Raw genomic sequence first — 7,887 nt, 5'->3', positions numbered from 1 at the left:
GAGTTAGCATGTTCAGTCGGGAAGTGGAAGGCTTGTTATGTGATTAATGAAATAACATGGAACAATGCAGCAGCCACAAATAGTTCGATATATCCCAACCAAACGCATCTCAGACATGAAATTACAGTTGCCCATTTTGTGCTGATGCAGTTTATCTAGAGGACAATAATCTAAATAACATCTCTCCCCAGTGAATGAACATACCCTTGTTTTCTCATTTATAGTACGGTCCTGCTTACAGAGAGATTCATTCAAGTAACGCAACGTATGTGTGAAAGCCACATGCCAGCGAGCTGCTGTTTGTGCTCCTTTGGAAGCGGGGAGTCTGTTGGAAAAGGGAATTCAAGGCTCGTAACTTCCAGCCACTGTGTTACTGCATCAGCACCCTAAAAAACTGCTGGGGCAGAACGTGGAAACTAAGGGTTACAAATGAAGGTGTTTAATTAGCGCTCTTCGCAGAGCCTGCAGCCTTTTTTCGGCCAAAAATAGTCTTTGGTGGACTTTGAGTCCGTATTCAGAGCTTAGCCTGGAGAGGATGGCTAATAGTTTGTGGCTATAAAACCTTGATAAAGGTAGCAATAAGAATAGCTGGGTGTAATTGCGGCGGTTTAGGAAGGAGCACAAACTAACCCAGCACCAGGGAGATACCCTGGTGAACTGCGTGGCGTTATCCCGCCTCTTTAATTGCGTCCCTGGAAGCTGGTAACTACATGTTTGTGTGTGCTTGCTAACATAGCATTTACTGCTCCTAACTGCGCACGGGATCTGTAGCATAATGATTCCAGATACTCGGCTGTTGGGTAACAAATTACTACAGCTGTATTTTCACTCCGGAGCTGCTGCAAGGTGTTTCCATGTGCCACAGAACAGACTCGGAGGTCATGATTCGAGCGCGTCAGGTGTGATATCAAATAAAGCAACATCATTCTCTGCTGGCTTTAGGTGTAGATTGCATTAGATGGGGAGGTAAATGATAATAAGACACTGTGTACAAGCCAACTGCTATTTATTAAACTGCTGCTTTTTGATGAGCAAAGAAAAATGTTCTTCCTTTGGACACTGGAGGAACCCAATCAAATAACCATTCCATTTGTGTGGACAAACATCCACAAACATAGTTTTTTTCTGCAAAACACCTTAGCTCCGGCTATTATAAAAATTGTCACATTTGATTTGGGGCCTCAGGTGCAACTCGGAAACAAAGGACAAGTTTCTAACTTGTGATGGATGGTACCAATCACCGTGTGACTCGGGTTGTTCCTATGGCTTCACACACAGTATGCAGTACAGTGCATATTCCGGGTTGTATGATGGTGTGTGGGCAGGTGTTTCTCTTTAGGATCTAGTCCAGCGCTGTTTGTTTGCAGTACTTTATTGCTTGGCTCATCTATTATGAGATTGCTGATTGCTGCCCCCGTTCTCCAAAGATTTTTGTCAGAGATGTGTCAGGATTTGTCACACAATTTTTCATTTGTCTTCAAAAAACAATCAAATAAACCAAAACAAAACAAAAACTCCAGTTTTGTGCACGGTTCTTACCAGCGGAGGGTGCCTGGCTCTGGCAGAGGAATGCTTGACAGTGCTAGAAAGCAGCGTGTATGTGTAAGTATCCATATACCTGGTCATACACAAGAATTTTTATTCTACAGGAACACACAGAAGCTGTTTTTTCTTCCTTTCTTTCAAATTAGAGCACATTTCAGATTCTTCTGTCTTGTGCAGGCTGGACACAGTCATAAGGGATTGATTGCATTGCTAGCCTGTGATTGTGTGCCCCTGTTTATTTTCTTTTTCATTGGTTTGAGTCTTTCCAACATCCGTAGAAAAAGACAGGCATGACATGAGAGTTTCTATCTCCATGTACGGCTCTACTGGCTCTAAAACAATTCATTTCTTTTTGTTTTACTCTCTCTTACCACCCTGAGTCACCCTCCCACTGGGCAGCTCAGCCACAGCTTCTGCTAGGACCCCCCAGCCTCCCAGCTGGATGTGCTCAGACCCTCTCCTTGCTCAAAACATTTGAATTTCCCCGTGGTTTTTGAATGCTGGGATTTGTTCAAGCTAACTACAGCATTACAGACTGTTCTTCAGATATTGGAAAGACAGTCAGAGTTATAGATAGCATTTGAAAAAAAAAAAAAAAAGCTATTAAAATTGATTGTTTTGTAGGTTCTGTGGCTGATGGAACTATTACGGTCCTTCAGGAACAGAAGCAAAACCAGTTGGATAAACATATCAAAATGTGCAATTATTTTTAACTCGTGGATAAAACACTGTAGAGAAAGAGTTCCTATTTCATATGTTTGTAATTGAAAAGATCAAGCCCAAGGACAGTTCATTTCTTCAGAATGTTTTGAGGTTTTCCTTTCAGCAGCACCAACTGGTGATAACTGAAAATGGGTAATCAGCGCTGGCATGCAAAGGTGGCTCCTCAGCTTAGTTTCTGTGATAGGCAAAGCCAGATACGAGCTGACTCAAATCACAGCAGGCAGTAAGGCCAGCCTGCCTATCTAAATTAAATATGCGTAGTGTGGTTTCTTGCACCTTTTGGCACCACTCAGTCAATCAAAATGTGCGATTAGCCAAAAAAGAGCACCGGGGCCGCATCTCGCAGGAGATGAATGTACGCTGTCTACGGTACGTTCAAGGGCGCGAGCCTGATCTTGGCACTATCTGGGCATGTAAATGAGATCAGGTTTATTATACTTCAGCAAAGGCCCGGAAGACCAGAGCTTAAGCCAGACTTCCTACAGATAATGTAAAGTTTTGCTGTCTGACAGGCACAGATCACCTCTCCCTGTCTGCTTAGAGGGATCTTGACATCAGCAAGAGGCAAAAAAAAAAAAAAGAAGTTAGCAGAAGAGGATGCAGCAAAGACATTTCTTCTGTCCTCATCTGGTCCTTTAGAGTTATTCCAGCCTTATTAGATCACCTCACACTTTCTTTAAGAGACCGCATTTCCCTACACTGTCCACCAAGAAATTTTGTTCTCCAACTTAGAAGTAAAGGACCCCACACTCACACACGAGATTTGAGTGTGTCAGAAGGGACGGGCAGTGGAGACCAGGCTGGACTTGCTAAAATAACACATAGGGGGTCTGCGCTGTTCCCAAAATGAGAAACCAGCTGCCTGAGCTGATAATGAAGGATGAGATTGCATGTTTATGTATGCACGTAGGCCATTTTGAAATCATTTTCTCTAGTGCTTTGTTCCTCTCCCTAATAAGCCAACTTGTTTATCACTATAGCAACCGGCTCCAAATTCCTGGAAAGAAGAGCTGCAAATGCCCATTTGGACCTCTGTGGTCACAGGCAGTCTGCACAGGCAAGGTGCCGTGCCTGCCTCCTTGGGGGCTGACGTGCACCAGGAGGACAGAGCAGGGTGAGGCAGGTGCCATGTGGTGTGAGGGGACATCGGAGGGAACGTGGCTTTGTACGGCATGATGGAGGCCATCCCAAAAATGAGCAGTGTTTTACTTGGAAATAAGTGCTTTAGGAAGGATGAGGTTGAAACAAAGCTGAATCCTCAGCTGTGAGAAGGATCAATTATTTGTGCTAAGGCTTTGGGATGAAGGCTGGAAGAGGTGAGAAATGGACGTGCAAATAGCCTGCTCAGGGGAGGTCTTCCAGATGCAGGTATGGATGGAAATCAATGCTCTCACCAAACATCTGCCAGCAGACACCTCTGAAAACACCTCTGAAACACTGCTGGTGCTGAGCCACATCTAGATGATGCCTCACAACTACGGCATCTGCTCAAGGGGCAGAGGTCAGTGAAGTCAAGCCAAAAACACCATCCCTGGAAATAACCTGCAGGGTAATATGGTTGCACAGAAGGCAAAGCTCTTACTTGCTTCTCAGCCTAGGCAACTGCATGCGAAGAATACCACGTTACAAGAATATTTTCAGAAATGCAAATTTAAGAATTCAAAGAGTGGAAAAGCCAGAATTAAAACTGTCTCTTATGTTGGTGTCTTTGAGCTCTCGCCTTATGATTCAGCCTTTGCACTTTCCTGCTTCTCTTAAATCTACATTTTCAGATAGAAAAAGGATCATCCTTACACCATTTGGGTGCCCCTCCCCTGTATCTACATAACTTAACTCAGAAGTTACCGAGCTTACTCCTAAGTCCTGGTACATGGTCAGTTTGTTTTATTTTGAGCAGGCCCCAGGTAGAAACAAACAAACAAAAAAAAAAAGAGCAAGTTAAAAGCTGCATGGTTGAAAAGGCTGCTCGACCATTAGTCCCGATACTAGCAGCGTTGAGAGTTTTGTTCTGTGTTTGTAGTGTAATGTTATACTAATGAGGTAATGTTGTTGTAGCTCCAGTGTCCTAGCATACGAGAGGCACGCTTGTAAGGAGAAGCTGTACCTCTTCATAGACTCCATGATATGGTAAAACACAAAATGAAACAAAAACCAAGCAAGCAAAAGTTTTGGCATACTAGCTTTTCCTAGGGTTGGAAACGGCAGCTTTCTAAAATGCTCTCAAAAGAGGATACCTCCAGGCTACTACCAGTCATTGCTCATAAAGAAAAAAATTTCAACATCTTGTGAGATTTTGGTAAGAATCTTAATTTTATGGTTTTGACAGTAGATCATTTTAATCAACCAGACATTAACTTAGACCAGCACAGCTAAATACAAGCAAACTTCTTTCCAAGTGCACTCAATTTAGTGTTAATGTGGTGGTTTTCTGTCCGGCATGATTTGATCAGGAAAAGGCTTAGGGTAAACCAAACCAAGCCACTCTGAAATTAATACCAGTGACAGAAGTGGTACTCATGAAGCTGTATCATTTGACTAATTAATAAAGGAAAGTTACTTAGCCCTACCTGAAGACCAATTCATCCTTGTGTGAATCTATTGTCCTCTATCTCCCTGGCCAAAAACCCACATCTGATCTGACACCACACACGGAGACAGCTGGCAATCACTACGGAAAATGGGTATTGTCTGACAAGGCTTGCAAGCTGTCTTGCAAGGCAGCTGAGGGATACCTTGTGTTGTGAACCAGCAGACAGCAAAGTTTCTTGGTCTTGGCAGAGGACTTGGTTCCATGATATAATATTTACTAGTTGTCATATGGAGGTGACTGGCTGAACCTGGCTCTGTTTTATGTAGAGATAAAAATAAATAAATAAACAAAAAATTGTGCATCTCTGAGATGTTGAGTGTTTTACTGTGCTGTAGGGTCTATCAGTTTAGAGACTGGTAGATCCCTTCAAAGTCCTAGAGCATATACCTGCCTCCCCAGATCTCCAGGGACATTGTAGAGCTGACTGGCCAAGCTGGAGACAACTCCCTACCGTATGCTCCTCTATGTGTTGTATACAACAATTGTGTAACAATTGTATGAGACATCAGGCTGGCAACAGGAAAAAGCACGTACAAAGGTGTGACCTCTGTCTGATAACCTTACAGTCCCAGAACAGCTGAGAAGTCATCATGGCTAGGGGACAGCAGGCACCTTTTAGCGTCTCCTCCCTAGCTTCACTTTTTTTTCTCCTTGAGATGGGCTTGCCCATGCTGATCTGACAAGGAAAGGAAAAAGGAGTTGGCTGCCTCCTGGTGCAGGCTGCGAATGGTGGAACTAGTGAGAAGGAGATGGCATCTTTGTCACGGGCAAGACAGGCACTGGAAAAAGGGTCGCACTACATCAACACTAACCAGAAATTCATGCACCGGGAGTGTTACTTGAAGCTCTGCCTCTTTTTCTCCCGAACAGACTAGACCAGAGAGAGGGACAGCTGGGCTTGGTCAGCGCCCAGTTGGCCCGCACGCCTCACCAATATGTCTTGTGGCTTGCTGCTGCCTTTCCATCTGTTCATGGTATCTCCTCCCACACTGAAATTCTCATTAAACCCTAGCTATGGCCATGATACCGTAAATATACATTACATAGTACCTTTGTGCTGAGTTTGCAAACTTCACCCATCATTAGCAGAGCTCAAAGACACTGAGGATCTGGCTCTACTTTGGTGGTATTTGTAACACTTCCACCAAGCCAGAGAGCTGTCATGTCACATCCCTCCCTCCCTCTTCTCTCACCTTCCCAGTATTTCTTCTTTGCGTTGCTCCAGCAGGGTGTCCCTGGAGCCTTCCAGCTTGTCAAGAACAGTAGACTGCTCTGTGCTTGAAAGCATATGGCCAACAAAACAAAGAGCTTGCAGCTGGAATTTGAATGCGGTACAAAGAGAATTGCCTTAAAAATCAAGGTACGTGCTGGGAAGAATCAAGCTGTGGAAATGCCGGGCACAAAAGGTCATGCAGTCCAGACACTGATCTCAGGCCAGGAGACATTTGTCTAAATGTCCAGTGACGATATTCCATCCACCTGATGTGTAAAAATAAGTCAAAGTCTTATTACACTCATCTATTTAATAAAATGTGGAGTCTGATACCAGAATTATTACTCTGCCAAAGGTTCTAACAATGCCACGTGAAGGATTGTATTTACCACCCATGTCTTCCATATGACACTTTGAACAGTTGAGTTCAGTTCATTATTCATCACAGGTCCTTTTCTGTGTTACTGTTACTTGCTATTAAGTTTAAGATTTGTTAGGCAATGGATCATAGTTCATTTTTCTAGGAAGGGATAATCCACAAGAAGAGACATTGCACCTTTCAGTCTTAGGATATATTTTATGGCGGTCTGTTCTTAATATTCATGTTAGTTTAATGAAGTTTAAAAGCTTTCTAAAATCCCTTTCTCATTACAAGAGAACAATGCACAACAAGTCACCATCCTTATCCTCCTCGATACTCTCTGATTTTGAAAACTTGCTGTAAGCTGACTGTCACTCTGAAATATGATCAACAAAATGCCCTATGGGGCCATTGCTGAAGGTGTGGTGGAACAAAATGAACCTTTTCCATGAATGATGGGATAAAATACAGCCATAGAAACATTTTGCTGAGGCTGCTGGTAGGCTCATACATCCACTTTTCTGACAATTTGATTTGCCTCCATGCTTGCAGCCAATGCATGAGTGCAGGACAGGGTGGGAATGAGACTTTGGGGAGGATACAAGAAAGCTCACTGGGTTAAAGAGCAGACCAGGGTTGGGAGAGGTATTGCAGCCACCCAAATCCACCGCACCCTGGTGGTAAGGCAGAAGTAAATCACCGCATAGATCCCCCAAAATGAACTGTTGGAATCCCATAATAGATCGGAGCAGACCCTGTCTCTCCAAGGGACTGGGGACATGTCTAAGCAGCTGTGGGCAAGCATGGGGGTCAGGTAAATTTTGAAGAGGCTCAGGCTGTGGCATGCCTTAGAGGGGGTGCGTAGTGGGAGGAAAGGTCTCTTCTTCATTGCAAGGCAATGGGTGAGGACACGCTATTATTCCCAGGAGTTATTTTTCAAGGGCAATTTGCCCTCAGGCACTGTTGTTTTGTTAATAAGGATGTGGCCAAGCTAAGCAATTTTCTCTAAGTCGTTGTGTGCATTTCTTTCTCAAACCATGTCCATGGCAAATTATGTATAATTGGGCTGTAAGGCTCTCTGTGTCCTCCTTAATCTGCTGTTTACTGATATGCTCTTTATCAACACTGACAATTTTTTTTTTCTTGACGATTTTGTCACCTCTAACAGAATGCAAACAGTGATTATGTAAACAGCTTACATTCCTACTCACCATGTTCAAACACTTTGATTTCTTATCGTTGTAAGGGTGAGGGCTGGATAAATAAACGTGGCAGCATATTCTGCAATTTAATAATTAGGGCTGGATGAAAGCACCACCCTGCACCAGGGGTGCTCCCCCCCACCCCCGCCATGCTCTGCTGAGGCTTGAAGGTAGGAATTCAACTTCAGATAGTGCTTGTGGTGGGGTCTCAACCAGCTCAGTGCCCTCCTTCAGTGGATGAGGCTGTGCCAGG

This window comes from Aythya fuligula, chromosome 3 (assembly GCF_009819795.1).
Source record: "Aythya fuligula isolate bAytFul2 chromosome 3, bAytFul2.pri, whole genome shotgun sequence".
NCBI lineage: Eukaryota > Metazoa > Chordata > Aves > Anseriformes > Anatidae > Aythya > Aythya fuligula.
Note: the sequence above shows the minus strand (reverse complement) of the source record.